The sequence below is a fragment of the Natator depressus genome, chromosome 9, assembly GCF_965152275.1.
Source record: "Natator depressus isolate rNatDep1 chromosome 9, rNatDep2.hap1, whole genome shotgun sequence".
Classification (NCBI taxonomy): Eukaryota; Metazoa; Chordata; order Testudines; family Cheloniidae; genus Natator; species Natator depressus.
Genome location: NC_134242.1, coordinates 79,432,884 through 79,455,615, shown reverse-complemented (window position 1 = coordinate 79,455,615; position 22,732 = coordinate 79,432,884). Strand labels below are relative to the sequence as shown.

The following is a 22,732-nucleotide window of genomic DNA, read 5'->3' as shown; positions in this document are numbered from 1 at the left end:
GCAAGCTTTGCTTCCTGCCATCTAATGGGCTTCAACCCTAACATGATTCATGATCCTCTAGGGATGAAAGGGAATTTCAGTCTCCATGGCTCATTCAGTCCTTGGCCTCTCTGCAGAAACTGCCCACAGGAGGGCCAGTTAGCGGTGGTTTCTGTGATGCAAACCTGGTAGTATGCCTCATAGTAAGGAAAGAACTGGACTTGGTTGTAATGAATATGAAGGAGATTCTTCACTGAAGTTGCTGGACCCAGGCACTGTGGTTGCCTAATGTCACCACAAAATGTCTTCTAAATTCATAGCTTAGACCAATCACTTATGGAAGGGACTGGCCGCAGACGACCAATTCATTCCACTTCTACAAGTGAACCAGTAACAGTATTACATGGTAGTGGCTTTAGGTTACTACAGCTTTGACATGGATTCGCAACCCAAAGGGGAAAAGTTCCATACTCCATTACTGCATCTCATAAGCCCATGCACACACTGCAATAACAGAGGAGCTGGAACCAAACTTTCCCAAAGTTAGGAATTGTACAGAACTGGAGGGGTTTGGTTCAAGCCCACAGGGAGTCCAGGGCAATAAGACAGCTCTGGTAATTCAGCCAGTTGGTCCCTGTTTTCCAATCCATTCCAAATGTACATGGTGCCCCAAGTTCAGACAACTGAATTTTAAGTCTAGGATACTATCTCTCCCACACACCCCTTTTGATGTAGTATAGTGGTAGCACTGAAACCTGTTGCACAGAGATCAGTATGGTGCCATGTCACGAAGACTATAATGCTTAAGAAGCATCTAAAAACGGAGAAAGATGATGAATCTCTCCAGTTGACATAACAAGACATTAACTGCATTTAACAGGATTTGTGAGCTGCTCTTTAGGTATGCTGAAAATTTGCTTTCATGCACAGACATTGGCAACCCCCGGTGCACTTCATCATTTAACCTGTCTGCCAACTGAGTATTAGCTTTCTGCCATCTCCATCTTCCTGTAGATGGTTCTGAGACCCAGTAAAGTGAAAGACATACAATTATTCTTCAGAAATATCCATCATATTACATTGTGAGAAATAGTATAAGATATATATATTAGAGGGCTTATCCTGCTATGTACTCGAGAACTCTATGGTATGGTGATTCACCCTGCATCATAATGTATCCAATGTGAAAGGAATAAGAAAACCAGAAATGGGAATGTATTTTTATGAAGACATTAGGAATGTTATGAAAGTATGAAGGATCTGTGTCTTGTCATAGCAAGGGATGAGGAGTCAGGACTCCTGGATTCTATTTCTGAGTGAACTTGGGCAAATAATTTAACCTCTGTGCTTCAGTTTCCCTCTCTGTACAGTGTCTAACTTACATGTTTTCTAAGAATTTAATTAATGTTTCAAATATGCTTTGAGATTCTGTGATGACTAAATGCAGAATTTGGCCCAATATCTATACATTTGTTGCTTTTTTATGTACAATCTGCTCAGAACAATACATGACAGTATGCATCACATGAACTCTGCCTAAACCGTAAGAAATTAGATATTTTAATAAATTAATATATATTCCATAATCAAGCTACATGAATTTGAAATTCCTGGTGCTAATGGGAACTCACTTAAAGTTATTTTTTCCCCCAACTATCTCAATTTTTCCTACAAGCAATTAAAATGCATCTGAGGGAATGACAACTCTGCTTGGTGGTTGCAATACCATTCAATTAACAGCCATTAATGTGTGCGCAAAAGAGGAGCTGGAGGTATCTTATTGATATCTGATGGCCACAGCTAGCTATCAAAAAGGAGCTGGTAGCATCAGCTCAGTTTCTAGTGAACTGCCATTCATATCACGAGAGAGAAGGATAAGTGAACAGATAATATAGTAATGAATACAGAGCTAGACAGACATACAGACAGAATATCAGATGTCTGGAATGTTTGCCTTAGTCTATCACCCAAAAATAAATCAGGAGTTTATTGCCTGTTCCCTGACATGCCCCCTATAGGGTATGTATATGTACTGACATACACACACACTCTAACTCAGGGGTGGGCAAACTTTTTGGCCCAAGGCCCACATCTAGGTATGGAAATTGTATGGCGGGCCATGAATGCTCACAAAATTGGGGGTTGGGGTGTAGGAGGGGGTGAGGGCTCCGGCTGGGGATGAGGAGTTGGGGGTGCAGGAGGGTGCTCCGTGCTGGGACTGAAAGGTTCGGAGGGCAGGAGGGGGATCAGGGCTGGGGCAGGGGGTTGGGGCACAGGAGGGGGTCGGGGTGCAGGCTCTTGGCAGCGCTTACCTCAAGCAGCTCCCAGAAGCAGCAGCATGTCCCCATTCCGGCTCCTACGCCGAGGCACGGCCAGGCAGCTCTGCATGCTGCCCTGTCTGCAGGCGCCACCCCTGCAGCTCCCATTGGCCAGGGTTCCCAGCCATTGGGAGCTGCAGAGGCAGTGCCTGGGGTGGGGGCAGCATGCGGAGCGGAGCCCCTTGGCTGCCCCTACACGTAGGAGCTGGAGGTGGGCCATGCCGCTGCTTCCGGGAGCCATGTGGAGCCACAGTATGCGCGAAGCGGGGCAAGCCCCCGACCCCGCTCCCCGGTTGGCGTGTCGGAGCGGGGCAAACTCTGGACTTCTCCCTGTCCCCCGGCGGGAGCTTGAGGGCCGGATTAAAACATCTGAAGGGCCAGATGTGGCCCCTGGGCCGTAGTTTGCCCACTCCTGCTCTAACTAAAGAAAACGTCCATCTGTTTGTGACCAGATGCCAAATTCAAGGTTCTGGTGCCACTTTTCAAAGCCCTGATGGGATAAGCCTGAGCTACCTAAAAAATTGCCTCTTCCTCCACAACTATGACCATCTGTAATAGCTAGTCTGTTCCTCTGGAACAGGGGTGCCCAAACTTGGTTTGTGGCTTGTTCAGGGTAAGCCCTTGGCGGGCCGCGAAATGCTTTGTTTACCCGAGCGTCCGCAGGTACGGCCGCTTGCACCTCCCAGTGGAAGAGGTGCGGGCCGGGCCACCACTTCCCGCAGCTCCTCTGGAACAATGGAATGCTGAAGCACAAGGGTGAGACTCATGCTCACAGAAGACTTCTCAGAAACTGGTCTGTGATTGTGTTCTTCATTTAAACAAGAGATTAGAAAGACCATGACTCTCAATGTCTTTGAAATAACATACAAAGTCACTTCTTCAGCTTGGATTTCTCTAATAATGATAGTATCCAATCAACAGAGGGATGGGAGGGGAGAAACAGAGATCCTTGCTAATGCTTTTAGAATCTGTAAAATTCTTAGATAACACGGTGATAAGCATGATATAAAAACCTAGTTAAATATTGTGTTTAAATGGTAGAGCGATAAGTTAAAAACACAGTGTTTCTGTGGAAAGGTTTCAATTTCTAATAGGAGGTATTTACTGAAGTGTCAAAATGGCTCATGATTTTGAAACAGAGTCTGACAAAGTCCAAAAGGGAGCCAACCTATTATTGAGGAAAGCTGATTAGCTGCTTCCAGCTCTGATCTGTGCGAAGCCTATGTTGAGCTCTACTTTCCCTTGAAAAGCTCTCCCTGGAGCAGCAGGCTGGGAGTGCTTCAGAAAAGTCCATGGAAAAATCCCGAGTGAAAATAATAAAAAAGGAAGAAAACTCAAGCATTTACTATATATGTTCTGGATTCACTTCTCTTTCAAACTCTGACTAATTTCAAGGATACACACAACCCGCCTAAAGAAACATAACTACAGATGCACTATATTAAAGCACCTTGATATGCAAAGAATCTCCAAAAAAGCATTTGCAATATTTGCAAACTAACTATTTTGCACTGGGAAAAAATGCACATTACCTTGCAAACAGGTACACATGAAGGCAACTGGTTAAAAATCCACATGCTAATTAAAGCACTCTGTATTTGGGAAGAAATCTAAAAATGATGAAAATGGGAAGACAGACAATAAGATAAAGATAGAGGGCTGATTTTGTTCTCCCACTGGTGTAAATGAGGAGCAGAGCCGTCCTTACCCATACGCAAAGTAAGCAGCTGTGTGGGGCACCAAATTTCCGGGTGCCTTGCGCAGCTGCATGCTGCTCCAGCCCCTGCTCCGGCTCTTCCCCAGGGCCCCTGCCCCTGCTTCATCCCACCTCTTCCCCGCCCCCACTCCCGAGCTCTGCAGCAGGGCCGGGCCTGCACTCACTGGTGGCGGAAAGTGCAGCGACCCGGCCCCAGCCACGCTGCCAGTGAGTGCTGCAGGGTGGTTCCACCCTGCCCTCCCACTCAGAAGCCTCCCCCCCCCCCGCAGGGGGGCTGTGTAGGGCCCCAGAATAGCTAGGGACAGCTCTGATGTGGAGTGTCACATTTCAGAGCAATTGCACCTGTATTTCCCCTCAGTGGTCCTGCAAGGGCATCCACTCTCAGGCTTCCGGATTCCATGGCCATTTCCTCTCTTGGGTTGAGACCAAGATCTCTCTCCCTTCTGACCAGGGTATTTCCAGGTTGTACAGTTCCCTGCCTTCACTGTGTTATCCCCAGCAAACGACAGTTTGCCTGAGCAGGCCTGCTTGTTTTCTATTCTGACGTGGTTAACCACACACTTCTTTCTAAGCACGGCTATTTTATCTTAAGGTAAAAGCATTAAGAGAAAACATGTTAAAAACAATAAAATAACCTACATGCATGCAAATAAGCCTACCAGAGATCACTCCAACCCTAACATGTACTCTGGCAGGAGCAGTCCTTCCAAACCCCACCGAAAAGGGTTTCCTTGTGGTTCCAAGTATCTCACAACTTCAGCTCAGAACAAGCATACAGTCTTATATGGCCTCAGTAGGGCCACTCCTTCCAACACTTCCCTAAAGATTGGGGCCCTCTGTGCTGGATCAAGAAGAAGGACCTGAGCCTGTATAAAACCAGGCTATTTATCCAAAAATCCTTTCTTTGTCTGTTGGTCCCTGGAGAATTGAGTTTCAACTAGTATGTGTGAACCTCTCCAGGGGCTGGCTTCAAAGGCACTGATAACCAGAGCAATTTGTATTAGCATCCCCCTCCTTCTAGAGGAGTTACATACAATCCACAACACATACACAATTGCATTTTTAATACAATGAACGCCAAAGGTATTAAACCTAATTCAATAAGGTTTAACTTAATTCAGTAAAGTTTATCTTAATTCCATAAGATTTGTCCAGGATGTTGCAGAATATTGTTCAGTCTGTCACAAGCAGTAACTCTTTTGAATTTAGTGGAATTATACCAGTGTAAGGTAGGGGAGACTCAAACCTAAGGAACCCAAGGACATGGAGGTGCAGGCAGAGACAGTTATTTTGAAGACAGCTTAATACTGGAACAGGGAACTCACTGTGCTTTGTTATTGACCCAGTTTGGTTGCCAGTTGCTGCTTGATAAACAGATGACATATAGATTTCAATTGAACTTGCCAGAGAAATTGATACAATGTATAGCATGAACATCATGAATTTAGCTATGCAATTTCCAAAAGAAGAAGGCATCATACTCTCGGGAAATGTTTGGGATGCTGAAAAATCACTAAAAGAAAAGGAGTACTTGTGGCACCTTAGAGACTAACCAATTTATTTGAGCATAAGCTTTCGTGAGCTACAGCTCGCTTCATCGGATGCGATGCTGTAGCTCACGAAAGCTTATGCTCAAATAAATTGGTTAGTCTCTAAGGTGCCATAAGTACTCCTTTTCTTTTTGCGAATACAGACTAACACGACTGTTACTCTGAAACCTGAAAAATCACTGACATTGCATTACATATTCTTGAGCTCACAAGCGTTACCATTAAAATCACTCTCTGAAAAACATCCTTTTTCAGATATTGTTCCCCCCGCCCATTATTTTCCCATCAAGGTTAAAAAAAAAAAATTGTTTGATGGTGTGTTTATGTTTCCTCATCCAGAAAGGCGAGTCTATCATCATTTTGGAGTGCTGGTGGGAGGAAGTGGCTGCACTTTCCTATGGATTTTAATGAGCTCCTCAAACCAATTTTAGGACTGTCTTATTTGAATTATGATCTGCTTTGTGTGTCATATTTTGTTTAATTACACTGTAATCGTAGATGAGAAGGATCCAAAAGCATCTTACAGTCTATATATGCCCTTCCCACTGAAATGTAGCCAACTGTGAGGATGAACATGTGTGTCAGCTGTTTAACAGCATATAGGACATTAGGACAAAAAGTAAATAATATATCCACTTGAAAGTGCAAATTAAAATTAGGAAAGCACGATATAATTACTCAGCTTGGAATCTGGGGCTACTCACCAAGCCTAATACCCAAATCCTTGTAAAAACAGACTTGGGATCCTTAGTGATCAAAGTGGTAAAGTATCTTATTGTTTTAAGTCTCATCTATAGTCAACGCTTTCAGCAGCATAATGTCCTCTAGCACCACATGGAGGCAACAGATTTGTACTGACATGGAGCAAAAAATGCTAATTACTTGATCTATCATAGCACTTCCTTCAGGACCAGTGCTTTCCTTGGAAGTCTCTCATCCACATACTTACCAAGACTGATCTAACTTTGCCTATTGTCAAGGTTCCTTCCCCACTCTGAACTCTAGGGTACAGATGTGGGAACCTGCATGAAAAACCCCCTAAGCCTATTTTTACCAGCTTAGGTTAAAAATTCCCCAAGATACAAACTATTTTACCTTTTGCCCTTGGACTTTATTGCTGCCACCACCAAGCATCTAACAAATATATAACAGGGAAAGAGCCCGCTTGGAAACGTCTTTCCCCCCAAAATCCTCCCAAACCCTACACCCCCTTTCCTGGGGAAGACTTGATAAAAATCCTCACCAATTTGCATAGGTGAACACAGACCCAAACCCTTGGATCTTAAGAACAATGAAAAAGCAATCAGGTTCTTAAAAGAAGAATTTTAATTGAAGTAAAAAGAATCACCTCTGTAAAATCAGGATGGTAAATACCTTACAGGGTAATCAGATTCAAAACATAGAGAATCCCTCTAGGCAAAACCTTAAGTTACAAAAAGACACAAAACATAGGAATAGCCATTCATTCAGCACAACTTATTTTATCAGCCATTTAAACAAAACAGAATCTAACGCATATCTAGCTAGATTACTTACTAAGTTCTAAGACTCCATTCCTTTTCTGTTCCTGGCAAAAGCCTCACACAGACAGCGAGAACCTTTGTTTCTCCCCCCCTCCAGCTTTGAAAGTATCTTGTCTCCTCATTGGTCATTTTGGTCAGGTGCCAGCGAGGTTATCCTAGCTTCTTAACCTTTTACAGGTGAAAGGGTTTTTCCTCTGGCCAGGAGGGATTTAAAGGTGTTTACCCTTCCCTTTATATTTATGACATCTATAAAAGCTGGCACGATCACAATACAAGACAGTATGGCTGCTTCTAAAAAGGAAGTTTACCTTTTTCACAAAATATTGTAGCCCCTCCCCCATCCCATTCTCTAGCTCAGTGGTTCCCAAACTTGTTCCGCCGCTTGTGCAGGGAAAGCCTCTGGCGGGCTGGGCCGCATCCGCAGGTTCGGCCGATCGCGGCTCGCAGTGGCCGCAGTTCGCTGCTCCAGGCCAATGGGACTGGGTGGAAGCGGCGGCCACTACGTCCCTCGGCCCGCACCACTTCCAGCAGCTCCCGTTGGCCGGGAGCCGCGATCGGCCGAACCTGCAGACGCGGCAGGTAAACAAACCAGCCCAGCCCACCAGGGGCTTTCCCTGCACAAGCAGCAGAACAAGTTTGGGAACCACTGCTCTCGCTCAATGGAAGTAGCACCCTATTGTGTCTTCTTTCTGCCAGGCACAGCATAATTAAAAACAGACACCTGCTAGTCACTCCATTACTTTTACTGTAATAAAATGATTCTTTTTTATGTGCAGTGGCTCATGACTGGAGTTCTAAATATTTTTTACCATGGAGTCCCTATTCCCTTCTGCCTGGCACCAAATACTTATGCAATTAAGTCACTTAATTTTAACAAGGAGCATGTCCTTCAGCCAAATAGTCCAGCCAAGATGACATAAACTGCATGTTTCTATAGCCTCCAGAATATGAATAATTCCTTATTTTCAAGATTTAAATAATTCTATAAAATTCAATGTTTACCCATTAGAAAAATTCTTCAGTTTCTCACAAACACCAATCTGTAAAATTTTTGTTCCATTTCATCTTGCGGCACCATTTAATTCCTGTCTACTTAAACCTGTATAGTAATGATGGCTATTAATATTTCATTTGTGTGCACAACTTCTGATCCACCATGGACAACTGCCAGTCTCAAACAGCACAAAGCCGCAGACCAGTCCATTTCCTAATTGAAGATATGGATTAATGGGAATTGAAACCACCATTTTCAAATGCAGCAAGCCCTCTGCAGTAACCCCTCAGAGAGGGACATATTCCATATCATTTTCTGGGCAATATTTTTAAGTTAAGCATTCTGTTCAATGATTTACAGAGTCTGGGTGCTGCTTGGCAGCACTTTCAATGTCTGTGCTGATAAAGAAAAAAAGTATTGATATTTTTAACTCTAAACACTTATTTCTCAGATTTCAAATATTTGAGTTCTAAAGTTTCTGGGTGAAAACACCTGCATATATTTCATTAATGAGTTACATAAATTTTACCCATCATCAGAGTATGGTATAAGGCCAGTCCACCACTGGGTAATGAATTTCATTATGAGAGCCCAATTAGTTCTATCCACAAAGTTAACTGGATTACAGTTACCTAGGAAATGCACACACCTATCAAGTATGGATTCATAAGCAGCCCTATGGTTAAAAGGGATATTGCAGTTTTAATGGATAGAGACATCAGAAACCATTTGCCTGTACTAAGACATTCAACAATTGTGTTAAATTTAAACATAACGTATGATGAAGAGATGAGCTGTAGTAAAAGCCTGTCAACGTTTCTCACACAACACTATTTATGGTTCTGTATAGAAACAACTCCAGTACATTAGTGGTAGCAAATCTTAATATCCTCTGACACAACTGGGTTGGGCCATCCATTAGCATCTTCAAATCCTTTAGAAACAAATACCAGTTCAAATAATATGCTGTTCAAAATATGAACTTCCTAGGCATCAAATGGTACATTTCAATGATAAACTGACCTGTTTAAGAAAGACCAAAAAAAAAGAAATAAATAAAAATTATTTGTATCCTGGACTTCAAACCATGTGAAGACCATACTTTCCCTGAATAAATGTCAAAGGAATAAACCTGTGAGAGTAATATATTTTTCATGCACCAAAATTATGAATTTAAAAGGGATTGGGTAGATCAGGAGATTGAAATGAAACTTCAGAATCTTTCATCTCTAGGAAATCAATTCAAATTCTGACCAAGTTAGTAACCTAAAGTCATTACCTATTTTCATAAAAATAGGTAATGATCAGTGAGAAAGTGTTGAATTGTGGGGGACAGTGTTTAGTGGTGAACTGTAAGGATCTATCAGTTTTTGTTTTATTTGACATCTTAATTAGTGATCTGGAAGAAACTGTGAAGAGGTTGGCCTAAGCTGGTGATGATTTATGTCCCAGAGCAAGAAAACAGGAAGCCTATCTTAAATTATTCCAGATTGTGTTCTTATTCATTTTGGAATCTTGCTATGCTGTTAGCTTCACTAAACTCCTGAGATGGAAAAACAACAATAAATAATAGTTGAATCTTTGGATTAGAGATGTATTACCACATGGTACAAATTTTCTTCATATAGATGGCAGACCTTTCTGAATATATATATATATATATATATATATATATATATATATATATATATATATTCATTTTCTCATAGTGGACCACAATTATGTGTGTGTTCTCCTTTCACTGTCACACCACCAACTTTCATTTTCTGTCACATGGATTATTTCCCCTCCCATTCACAATCACACAAAATCTCTGTAGCATCTTTAGCAATTTCACAAATGGAAAAATAATATGACGAAAGTATGTAATGTAGGTGTCGCTTTTTTGATTTGGCAGGCTGAGTGGAAAGGAGAAGGGCCAGCACAGTGTGAGCAGCCAGCTTCTCTGTACACGCCAGCAAATGCTCTGCAGTCCCACAGCCTGAGAACCACTGCTCCAAAGCATTGCCCATCCATCTCCATCTTGCTCTTTACTGTCTCTCTCCAATTATGCAGTCATTAGCCACACTGTGTATCCTGATCTACTGTGGCTAACCTGTCTTTTGTACATTACTCTTTTGTATTACAGCCATGCCCAGAAGCTTCCTTCAGGATCAGGGCCCCAGGGCGCTAAAAGGTGCCCAAGGCGGGACAAACATGGGCGAAGACGAGGTCCCTACTTTGAGGATCTCAGTCTAAACGTGACCCCAACCGCGCAAGCCAAACGCAGCGTGAAGCGTCCATCGGGACGAAACACGCCAACGACATGCGGGGGGGGGGCAGAAGGCCAGGCCCCCCCCAGAAATCCAGCATCTGGGGGTGTATTTTGTCCCACCCCAACCTCCTGGCCCGCACCCCTCGGCTTTGTCTTGACTAAAGCTACGTGCAATCCAAGGGCGGGTTTTCACGGTCAGCCAACTCCAGGGAGCCCCAGCGCTGTCAGGCCTGGGCGGACACAGCCCCGGAGCCAGCGGGGGAGACGGAGGCCGAGCTCCATCCGCTGAGGCAGCCGGGCCCGCGCCCCGCCAGGCCGCCCCAGGCGTTTTCTCCGTTCGTCGCCGGCCGGCTCGGCGTCCGGGGGGCCCCCTTGCCCCGCAGCAGCAGCAGCAGCAGCGGGAGCGGAGCCAGTCGGGCGGCTGGAGAACCGCGGGCAGCGGCCGCGCTCGGAACCCAAGCGCGGGCTGTGAGGAGGCGCCGCCGCCGCCGCACGCGGGGCGGGGAGAGCGGCCGGGCCTCGCTGCCGGGGCAACGGGAGCGGCCTGCAGGAGGAGGTGAGGCCGGGGCTTCCCAGTTCGGAGTCTCGTCCCCCAGACCGGCTCTCCCCGTGCGGGGGGGGCGACCCAAAGCCCCTCCCCGGGTTCTGGGGTCTCCCCGCGCTCAGGGGTGGGGGGCGTACGCAGCGCTTGTCCCAGGTCTGGGGTCCCCCCGGGCGAGGGGGGGGCACACAGAGCCCTTCTCCCGGTTCTGGGGGCTTCCTCTGCTAGTGGAGGGGGGATTTTAGTGCAGGAGCCTTTGCAATAACATTGGATGCATCTTTGCCACAGTACGTGCTGGCCTTTTACATCTCTCATGCCCAGTGGGATCAAGCCTGGCTTAGAACTTAAATGGAAAGTGGGCAAGGCAACACTCCAGTTTGCAGGAAGTTGGGTTAGCACTTGGCAGTTCACTGCGGTATTGTCCTTCACTGTGTCCTTCTAGAAGTGCTGCTATGGAAGGGGGTGTGAGCGGGATGTGCACAAGAGGATTAATGCAAAGCATGAGTGTACACTGCTGGTCTAAGTCCAGCAGCGGATGGGAGCAGCAGGCCACATTCATTATTTCTTTCTCACTCCTGCACTCTGAAGGAACTGGATGTAGGCTGCTTGGTTACATGGACAGAGGAGGCTCTGAAGTTTATCCTGAGCTTGAGAATTCCTGTCCTCGGCCTTGCTGTACTTCACTGTATTTTCCACAAGCAAAGTGCTTTCTTTGTGCTTTTCTCCAGTTTTCAGGAATATTTATGCTATATAAAGATCCTTCAGCTCATTAGGGAAGAATTGGGATGGTAACACCAATGTATTCCTGATCAATTTCCAATTTGGGTCACTGCATTCTGCCTCCCTGTATTTTCTCTTCACTTTCAATAGAGTACAGTGCTTATCACTTCATGTCCTAAAATGTTGGATAATTTAGCTGTGACTTGCCCTATCCCACCCCAGAGTTGGCTGCTTTTTCAGTCATGGGGCAAACGATCCCCTTATAGTTTGCTCTGGGATCCTGGAGAAAGTATATATTATGCACTGAAATTTTCAATCTTTTCCTTCCCTTTTTAATAGCTGCCTTTTTATTTCTAATAAGAACTACAGCTAGAATTTGAGTAATCAGAATTATAGATCCCTAATATGTATTTTTCAGTGACAATTTAGTAGCTGTTATTACATGCAAATATATGGGTTGTTTTCCCCTGCACACATAGGATAAAAAAATATTTGAAACATCATTATCTGACAGATTACAGGGGTGTCTAGGAAACACCCCCACATGACATGCCCCCAACTCTGTTCTTCCCCTCTCTCAGCTGCCAAACCTTCTTACAATGCCTAATGTAATTACCTCTCAACCACCTCCGCACTGCCAAACAGTTCTGCAGCCCTAATTCAGCCCAGGGGTACTAAACATTTCTGCAACACTTAATGACAAACACCCCCTAAATCCAGTATATTCTTGATGGTAACTTACAACACCAACTTAACCAGTAGAAAGCATCCCCATTCCTGATGGCTATACTACCAAATCCTGACATGTCCAAGTCCTCCTGATCACAAGCAGCCTCCTCTGCTCTTTGTCACTGTCTTTTTTCTATTGGGGTGTTTAGAATTGTACACAATATCCAAGGTGCAATGTCACCAATATCACACAAGGAAAAACTATGGCCTCCATAACTCACCACATGGTACCTCTGCATTGTGTTTTGGTTTTTTTAAAGAACATCTTAATGCACAGTGAGTTGCCAGTTTTCCATGTCTTTGTGAACTTATGTGATGAGCTCTTATTTCTATGTGTGAGATAAGCCTAATTAACAAAAATGTGATCTTTGTAAAACCTTCCTTTGCTATAAAATTAGGGAGTGTTTTGAAAGAAGATGTCACTACTAGAATTCCAAGGGAAAAGAGAGCGCAGTCAAAAAAAGCTAACAATACTAGGAACCACTAGGAAAGGGATAGATAATAAGACAGAAAATATCATAATGCCACTATATAAATCCATGGTACACCCACACCTTAAATACTGTGTGCAATTCTGGTCACTCCATCTCAAAGAAGATATATTGGAATTAGAAAAAGTACAGAGAAGGCCAACAAAAATGATAGAGGTATGAAACAGCTTCCATAGGAGGAGAGATTAAAAAGACGGACCTTTCAGCTTAGAGAAGAGATAAGTAAGGGGGGATATGATATAGGTCTATAAAATCATGATTCATGTCAAGAATGTGAATAAGGAAGTGTTATTTACCCCTTCACATAACACAGCAACTAGAAGTCACCCAATGAAATTAATAGGCAGCAGGTTTAAAACAAACATACAGAAATGCTTCACACAATGTACAGTCAACTTGTGCAACTTGTTGCCATGAAATGTTATGAAGGTCAAAAGTACGTTCAAGAAAGAATTAGATAAATTCATGGAGATTAGGTCCATCAGTGGCTATTAGCCAAGATGGTCAGGGATGTAACCCCAAGTTCTGGGTGTCCCTAAGCCTTGGACTTCCAGAAACTGGGACTAGCTGACGGGGAGTGGATCTCTCAATAAATAGCCCTGTTCCGTTCCTAGCCTCTGAAGCAGCTGGCTCTGATCACTGTTGGAAGACAGGATACTGCGCTAAATGGACCATTGTTCTGACCTAGTATGGCCATTCTTATATTCTTAGGAAGTAGACTGAAATGAGTGATGTAAATTTTGTTCCCTTCCATCCAACAAGTTACATACCCTGCAAGCAGAACACACTTAGGCTATGTCTACACTAGTGAGCTTGCATCGGCACAGCTGTGCAATTGCTCATGTAGCTGCTCTGTACAGATGGGAGAGAGCTCTCCTGTTGACATAATTAAGACACCACCAGTGAGTGGCAGTGGCTATGTTGGCAGGAGAGCTTCTCCCGCCGAGATAGAAAAACCAGTGTGGGCAACACTGATGGTGCAACTTATGTCGCTCAGAGGGGTGTTTTTTCACACCCCTCGGCGACATAAGTGATACCGCCAAAAGTGCTAGTGCAGACATAGCCTTAGTCTATGACTGTACACGTTAATTTGCTGACAGTAGTTCACCATTGGAAACATACTGCCGCTAAGACTGCAAGTGGTCCCGGTGCTGGTGCCAACAGAACAGTGTTGCTAAGAGATGTCCAGAGTAGTGCTGGGTGGTAAACAGTTTTCCTGTTCTACATAGGAATGAACTTGAAATCTTTAGAAGCTTTTTGTGAAAAACAAGAACAAGAAACCCTCCTTCACTCATTAGCTAATAGCTCACTGGTTAAGGAACTACTTATTTGGTATGTGGGAGACCCTGGTTCAAATCCCTGCTCTGCCTGGGTCAAGTCCTGCTCTAAATTACACAGAGCAGAGATCTGAATCAGGGTCTTCCTCATCCCGGGTGAGTACCCCAATCACGAGACAATTGGCTATTCTGGGGTTAAATTCCATCCTGGATCTGAAAAACCTTTCCTGATGAGTGTTTCATTGAAGCTGGTACATTCCTGCAAGAAAAATTTGATTTCAACAAATCAATATTTTTCAGTTAAAAACACTAAATCAAAAATTTCCTGAATAGCTCTAGTTCAGAACATGTGGTTTGTGAAATCCATTTCCAAATGAGAAATATACTAATATTAGTATCATAGTTTGTGATAGAGCTTTAAAAAAAATAATTCTTCCTGCACAGGAATTCAGGAACGACAAGTCTTTGAATGTTTCTTTTTCTTTATTTCAAACACTAATGTACATAGCGAACAGTTTCTTCCCTGATTTTACTTGCTAGTGCTTTAAATAGTTTGCGAATGTGGTGGCCCATTTGTAGTGTGTATTACTGCCTGAGAAGAGAGCATAGAATCATAGAATATCAGGGTTGGAAGGGACCCCAGAAGGTCATCTAGTCCAACCCCCTGCTCGAAGCAGGACCAATTCCCAGTTAAATCATCCCAGCCAGGGCTTTGTCAAGCCTGACCTTAAAAACCTCTAAGGAAGGAGATTCTACCACCTCCCTAGGTAACGCATTCCAGTATTTCACCACCCTCTTAGTGAAAAAGTTTTTCCTAATATCCAATCTAAACCTCCCCCATTGCAACTTGAGACCATTACTCCTCGTTCTGTCATCTGCTACCATTGAGAACAGTCTAGAGCCATCCTCTTTGGAACCCCCTTTCAGGTAGTTGAAAGCAGCTATCAAATCCCCCCTCATTCTTCTCTTCTGCAGACTAAACAATCCCAGCTCCCTCAGCCTCTCCTCATAAGTCATGTGCTCTAGACCCCTAATCATTTTTGTTGCCCTTCGCTGGACTCTCTCCAATTTATCCACATCCTTCTTGTAGTGTGGGGCCCAAAACTGGACACAGTACTCCAGATGAGGCCTCACCAATGTCGAATAGAGGGGAACGATCACGTCCCTCGATCTGCTCGCTATGCCCCTACTTATACATCCCAAAATGCCATTGGCCTTCTTGGCAACAAGGGCACACTGCTGACTCTTATCCAGCTTCTCGTCCACTGTCACCCCTAGGTCCTTTTCCGCAGAACTGCTGCCTAGCCATTCGGTCCCTAGTCTGTAGCGGTGCATTGGATTCTTCCATCCTAAGTGTAGGACCCTGCACTTATCCTTATTGAACCTCATCAGATTTCTTTTGGCCCAATCCTCCAATTTGTCTAGGTCCTTCTGTATCCTATCCCTCCCCTCCAGCGTATCTACCACTCCTCCCAGTTTAGTATCATCCGCAAATTTGCTGAGAGTGCAATCCACACCATCCTCCAGATCATTTATGAAGATATTGAACAAAACCGGCCCCAGGACTGACCCCTGGGGCACTCCACTTGACACCGGCTGCCAACTAGACATGGAGCCATTGATCACTACCCGTTGAGCCCGACAATCTAGCCAGCTTTCTACCCACATTATAGTGCATTCATCCAGCCCATACTTCCTTAACTTGCTGACAAGAATACTGTGGGAGACCGTGTCAAAAGCTTTGCTAAAGTCAAGAAACAATACATCCATTGCTTTCCCTTCATCCACAGAACCAGTAATCTCATCATAAAAGGCGATTAGATTAGTCAGGCATGATCTTCCCTTGGTGAATCCATGCTGACTGTTCCTGATCACTTTCCTCTCATGTAAGTGCTTCAGGATTGATTCTTTGAGGACCTGCTCCATGATTTTTCCAGGGACTGAGGTGAGGCTGACTGGCCTGTAGTTCCCAGGATCCTCCTTCTTCCCTTTTTTAAAGATTGGCACTACATTAGCCTTTTTCCAGTCATCCGGGACTTCCCCCGTTCGCCACGAGTTTTCAAAGATAATGGCCAAGGGCTCTGCAATCACAGCCGCCAATTCCTTCAGCACTCTCGGATGCAACTCGTCCGGCCCCATGGACTTGTGCACGTCCAGCTTTTCTAAATAGTCCCTAACCACCTCTATCTCCACAGAGGGCTGGCCATCTCTTCCCCATTTTGTGATGCCCAGCGCAGCAGTCTGGGAGCTGACCTTGTTTGTGAAGACAGAGGCAAAAAAAGCATTGAGTACATTAGCTTTTTCCACATCCTCTGTCACTAGGTTGCCTCCCTCATTCAGTAAGGGGCCCACACTTTCCTTGGCTTTCTTCTTGTTGCCAACATACCTGAAGAAACCCTTCTTGTTACTCTTGACATCTCTTGCTAGCTGCAGCTCCAGGTGCGATTTGGCCCTCCTGATATCTTTCCTACATGCCCGAGCAATATTTTTATACTCATCCCTGGTCATATGTCCAACCTTCCACTTCTTGTAAGCTTCTTTTTTATGTTTAAGATCCGCTAGGATTTCACCATTAAGCCAAGCTGGTCGCCTGCCATATTTACTATTCTTTCGACTCATCGGGATGGTTTGTCCCTGTAACCTCAATAGGGATTCCTTGAAATACAGCCAGCTCTCCTGGACTCCCTTCCCCTTCATGTTAGTCCCCCAGGGGATCCTGGCCATCTGTTCCCTGAGGGAGTCGAAGTCTGCTTTCCTGAAGTCCAGGGTCCGTATCCTGCTGCTTACCTTTCTTCCCTGCGTCAGGATCCTGAACTCAACCAACTCATGGTCACTGCCTCCCAGATTCCCATCCACTTTTGCTTCCCCCACTAATTCTACCCGGTTTGTGAGCAGCAGGTCAAGAAAAGCGCCCCCCCTAGTTGGCTCCCCTAGCACTTGCGCCAGGAAATTGTCCCCTACGCTTTCCAAAAACTTCCTGGATTGTCTATGCACCGCTGTATTGCTCTCCCAGCAGATATCAGGAAAATTAAAGTCACCCATGAGAATCAGGGCATGCGATCTAGTAGCTTCCGTGAGTTGCCGGAAGAAAGCCTCATCCACCTCATCCCCCTGGTCCGGTGGTCTATAGCAGACTCCCACCACTACATCACTCTTGTTGCACACACTTCTAAACTTAATCCAGAGACACTCAGGTTTTTCCACAGTTTCGTACCGGAGCTCTGAGCAGTCTTACTGCTCTCTTACATACAGTGCTACTCCCCCACCTTTTCTGCCCTGCCTGTCCTTCCTGAACAGTTTATAACCATCCATGACTGTACTCCAGTCATGTGAGTTATCCCACCAAGTCTCTGTTATTCCAATCACGTCATAGTTCCTTGACATCACCAGGACCTCCAGTTCTCCCTGCTTGTTTCCAAGGCTTTGTGCATTTGTATATAAGCACTTGAGATAACCTGTTGATCGCCCCTCATTCCCAGTATGAGGCAGGAGCCCTCCCCTCACAGACATTCCTGCCTGTGCTTCCTCCCGGAAGCACCTCTTTTCCTCGGGTTTTCCTCTAGAATCCTTCCCATATTCCTTGGCCTCATGTTACAACACCTTTTATTGTCACTTCTGTAGCTGGCCAAGGGAGTTACTACAGAGCATTTCAAACCATATCACCTCTATGATTCCTTCCTCCCAAAGCCCTTAATAGAGAATTGAGTCTGCTGTTTGCAAAAGCGAGTATATATCTGCTACATTCTCATTATACCACACAAGACCTGCTGTAGTAGGAGCACATTTAATTTGGTCTGAAGTCTGTTTAGCTGTAATTTTGGCTTTCCAGTATATTCCAGCCTTGTGTGAAAGGTTGCTGCTAATACTTAATTCAACTTGTTTAGTAACTTACCACTTTGTATTGTAAAGACAAGGTGATGTTGGTTACATCTGATGTTATGGAGTGATTCCAGCTCAGCCAGTCCATCATTTTGCTGTATTCCTCCAGTTCCTTCCCCTTCTACCTTCTATGCGCGCTGTGGCTGAAGCTTCACTTAACACCAAGATATTAGGTAAGTGTGTGTGTTAGAGTACTAATTGACTCCCAGCTTGCATTTCTTATTGTTATCCTCCCGTGGTCTTGAACTCAATAACCAGTTTCAATCCTGCATTAATGCTGCGGTAACAAGCAGAAGAATTACATTAATGTGTATTAATATTAGACGTTTAGATCAGAAAGTTCTTTTGATTGTTGGACCAGCCTAAAAGCAAAATAGAAACCCTTTTACAATCTGACATTGAGACCCTATCCTATTGCCTTCATAACTTATTCATCATTATGGCAGCCACTAACAGATCCAGTAGATAATAGGCTGTGAAACACTAATTTGCACTTCCATAAGTAGCTCTTAAAGCTTTATTCATTACAAACCATCCTAAATTGAGCCTCACAACCTCCATATGTGATATTTTACAGATGGGCAGGCCAAAGCCTAGGGCTTAATTTCAGAGGTGCTGAATACTGGCAGTTTCTGTCAAAATTAGTTGGAGTTGAAATAGAGCATCTTTGAAAATCTGCCCATAAGGGCCATATATTCAAAAGTATTTAGGTGCTTTAATACCCAATTAGGTGCCTAAGTGGGATTTTCAAAAGCACCTAAGAAGATTAAGTATCTAACATCAGTGGAAATTAATACTAGTTTGGTGCCTAAGTTGCTTTGGCACTTCTAAAAATCCCACTGCATCTTTATGTGCTTAGATGCCTTTGAAAATCCGGCTTTTACCAAGCTCACAGTGAGTCAAGCATACAGAACTGCAAATAGAACCCAGGAGTCCTGCTTTAGACACTAGGGCCCACAATGGGACTTAGGCAATGTAGCACTCAGCATCTTGGTGCCTAAAAGCTAGAAACTCACAGGAACAGCACTAAGAAAAGGAGTACTAGTGGCACCTTAGAGACTAACCAATTTATTTGAGCATAAGCTTTTGTGAGCTACAGCTCACTTCATCGGATGCATACTGTGGAAAGTGTAGAAGATCTTTTTATACACACAAAGCATGAAAAAATACCTCCCCCCCACCCCACTCTCCTGCTGGTAATAGCTTATCTAAAGTGATCACTCTCCTTACAATGTGTATGATGATCAAATTGGGCCATTTCCAGTACAAATCCAGGTTTTCTCACCCCCCCCCCCCCACACACACAAACCCACTCTCCTGCTGGTAATAGCTTATCTAAAGTGACCACTCTCCTTACAATGTGTATGATAATCAAGGTGGGCTATTTCCAGCACAAATCCAGGGACAGCACTGTGATCTACAAAGCTTGAGTTAGGTGCCTTGGCTTCCTACTCACCAGGCTACAGAGGATACATCTACACTGCAATAAAAATATCTGCGGCACCATTTCTCAGAGCCTGGGTCAGTTGACCTGGGCACAAAGGACTCTGGTTGGAGCCTTGGCTCTGAAACCCCATGAGAGGGTAGCGTTTCAGAGCCTGAGTTCCAATCTGAGCCCAAATGTCTATACTGGTATTTTTAGCCCTGCAACTCCAGTCAATTGACCCTAGTTCTGGGCTGCGATGCCTTGAGTTTTTTATTGCAGTGTAGCCATACCCAGAGGCATTCTCACTCTCTTTCTCTCTGGTCTAATGACTATTTAAGTATTTATCTACAGTGGAACAGTCACTGGAGCAGAGAGAGATTGACTCTGTAGCCTAGAAGTGAGGGCAGCCAAATGGGAGACCAAAGTCTAGTCCCTAATCCCCCTTCTCCAGTCTCTATTTCTTTAGAGACATTGGAACAGTGTCAATAGGAGAGATTGAGGGAGTCCCCACATCAGAATACCATATAGTCAGTGGTTAGAGTATTCACATAAGAGGAAACCCCTCTTCAAATCCTTACTTCCCCAGTTAGTGGATTTCTCTGGGCTTAAGCAGGAGATAGGCATCCAGACACCAAGAGCAATGCAGCAGCGTGCATGTCCAGAGAGAGAAACTTAGGTGTTGAGTGAATTTAGGCACCTTCAAAGTTTGGCAAGAGTTTTGTGGATTGCAGTAGAGCTTAAAAGTGGGACTAAGGTGCATAAACCTCAAATTTAGGCACGTAAATCCAGGGTTTGTGGATTGGGACCTACTGTCAGGAGCCAGGGTGTGGGAAATCATGTCCAATGGTTAGAGCCATAGGCTGTCAAGCCTGAGGGGTCAAGCCAGAATCAGTAACCAGGATCCAGAGCCAAGGGTCCAGTTGGAGTCAATAGCCAGGAATCATAGCCCAGTGTCCAGCCAGAGTCAAATAGCCAGGAATCAGAGAGCTGACTGAGGAGGCAGGAACAAGGGGGTCTATCTCAGTAGCAGATCAGAGATTTGCCTTGATGCACAGACTGTTTCTTGATATTCTCTCCAGGCCTAAATAGTAGGTCTGGGCCAATCAGAGGTGACAGGAGGAGCTACCAGTTATCTCTACCATTGGTGGTACTTCCCTGGATGTATGGTGCATTGACAGTAGCATTGCTGAGTCTGCCTGTTAGCAGCGTGGAAGCACTGCCCCCTGAAGCCCTGTAGACCCATGGTTAAGTCCAACAAATCCCCACACCTAGATCATGCTACTTCTCTGCTGATTTTTAATTTTAAAAGGAAGCAAACAAAATATTTCAGCAAAATTAAAACAACATTTAGAGTTTAGGGAAAGATATTTCTTGCCATATGAACTTTCAAGAGTCCCATATTGAGCTAATATAAGAACTGTTTTGACTGCTAAAATAATGTTTGGGGATAGTATCTCAGGAATTTATTATCTATGGGTTTAGAACTATTTTTGCATTATTAGCTCATTCAGATTTGACAGTAGAAATAATGACAGACATGGCTGCAGGAGGTGGACATTTGTGTTCTGAAGTATGGGGGAACAGGAGCAGCAGCTATTATTGATCAGATCGTCATTCAGGGACACATACCATAAACCAGTGCAATGCCATTGAAGTCAGTGTGTTCCCAAGTGGCAGAATTTGGCCCTTAGTGATATGTAGGGTTTGTTTAATTAGGTACTACAGAAAATTCTTTCCTGGGTGTCTGGCTGGTGAGTCTTGCCCACATGCTCAGGGTTTAGCTCAGGGATCGGCAACCTTTGGCACACGACCCACCAGGGTAAGTCCCCTGGTGGGCTGGGCCAATTTGTTTACCTGCCGTGTCCACAGGTTCAGCCGATCGCGCCTCCCACTGGCCGTGGTTCGTTGTTCCAGGCCAATGGGGGCTGCGGGAAGTGGTTCAGGCTGAGGGATGTGCTGGCCATGGCTTCCCGCAGCCCCCATTGGCCTGGAGCGGCGAACCACGGCCAGTGGGAGCCGCGATCAGCTGAACCTGTGGATGTGGCAGGTAAACAAACCATCCCAGCCCTCCAGGGGGCTTACCCAGGCGGGCCGCATGCCGAAGGTTGCCGATTCCTGGTTTAGCTGATCACCATATTTGGGGTCTGGAAGGAATTTTCCTCCAGGGCAGATTGGCAGAGGCCCTGGGGGTTTTTCGCCTTCCTCTGGAGTGTGGGGCACGAGTCACTTGCTAGAGGATTCTCTGCACCTTGAAGTCTTTAAACCATGATCTGAGGACTTCATAGTCAGACATAGGTTGGGGTTTATTACAGGAGTGGGTGGGTGAGATTCTGTGGCCTGCGTTGTGCAGGAGGTCAGACTAGATGATCATAATGGTCCCTTCTGACCTTAAAGTCTATGAGTCGAGGTAGACTCGTATATGTTTACTTTGGCAAGCTGATGATATTAGCTAATACATGGATGTGACTTGGTGTCAGGTCAGATACTTTCTTATGTATGTTGTAACTGTATACTTAGGATTGAGGACAGATGAAAGAATCCTAGAGGATTTACATCACAAAAATTATTATCCAGCTTGTCTCAAACAAAATGCCATAGGTGATGTTATCAATACACCATTCCCATAAGTTTTTTTTTTTTTTTTTCATAAACTGTTCAAGGTACATGATAACATTGACAGAGGTAACACTTTTAGAGAGGTATTAAGTCTCTGATCTTGTGCCCATAGGCTTGCAACATGACCCATATAAGATGGATTTACAAATATATTTCTGTTTAGAAATTACAAATGCCTGTATCTGGACGAGGTTCAGATTAATGTGTCACACCATTCAGCCAACTATAATATATCCTTTTTTTTTTTTTTTTTTTTTTCCCCCCTCCCTGATCCTCCGCTATGGAACTCAGTGGGAGTTTTGCCATTAGCTTCAGTGAGAACAAGATCAAGCCCTTTGTGTTCTGGTCTTCTGTTCAATGTTAGCTGAAGTTTAGGAGTATACTTAGAATATTGAATGCAACACATAATTTGGAAATTAAATCTCTATGTTGCAGACTTTTGCTTTATGGCATTGGGAGGGTGTGTATTCAGCAAGGTTTACTAAGATCACTTTAGTTTTATAATTGTCAATGGGAAAAAAGAGTGAGCTATTGATTACGTGGGGTCTGATCCTGCAGTCCTTATGCAGGGAAAATTTCCATTGAGGTCAAAGATGGCAGTTACATGTGTGTCTGAATGCAAAGTTAAATAATATGGGTGAAATCCTGTCTCAGCTGAAGTCAGTGGCAAAACTCCTATTGGCTTTAATGGATCCAGGATTTCACCTTAAAAAGAAAA

At 44.5% G+C, this 22,732-nt stretch overlaps 1 protein-coding gene across 2 annotated transcripts in view; it reads left to right on the top strand.

The window, feature by feature from the left end:
• Positions 1 to 10,781: 10,781 nt before the first annotated feature.
• C9H8orf48 (chromosome 9 C8orf48 homolog) overlaps positions 10,782 to 22,732 on the top strand; it is a 43,801-nt gene continuing 31,850 nt past the window's right edge. The window contains exon 1 of one of the 2 annotated variants that reach the window (XM_074962399.1): positions 10,782 to 10,891. The gene's annotated coding sequence lies outside the window, so the exon portion shown is untranslated. Of the gene's footprint in view, positions 10,892 to 18,002; positions 18,146 to 22,732 lie in introns of those variants that run through there. The other variant, XM_074962398.1, reaches the window with a different exon arrangement.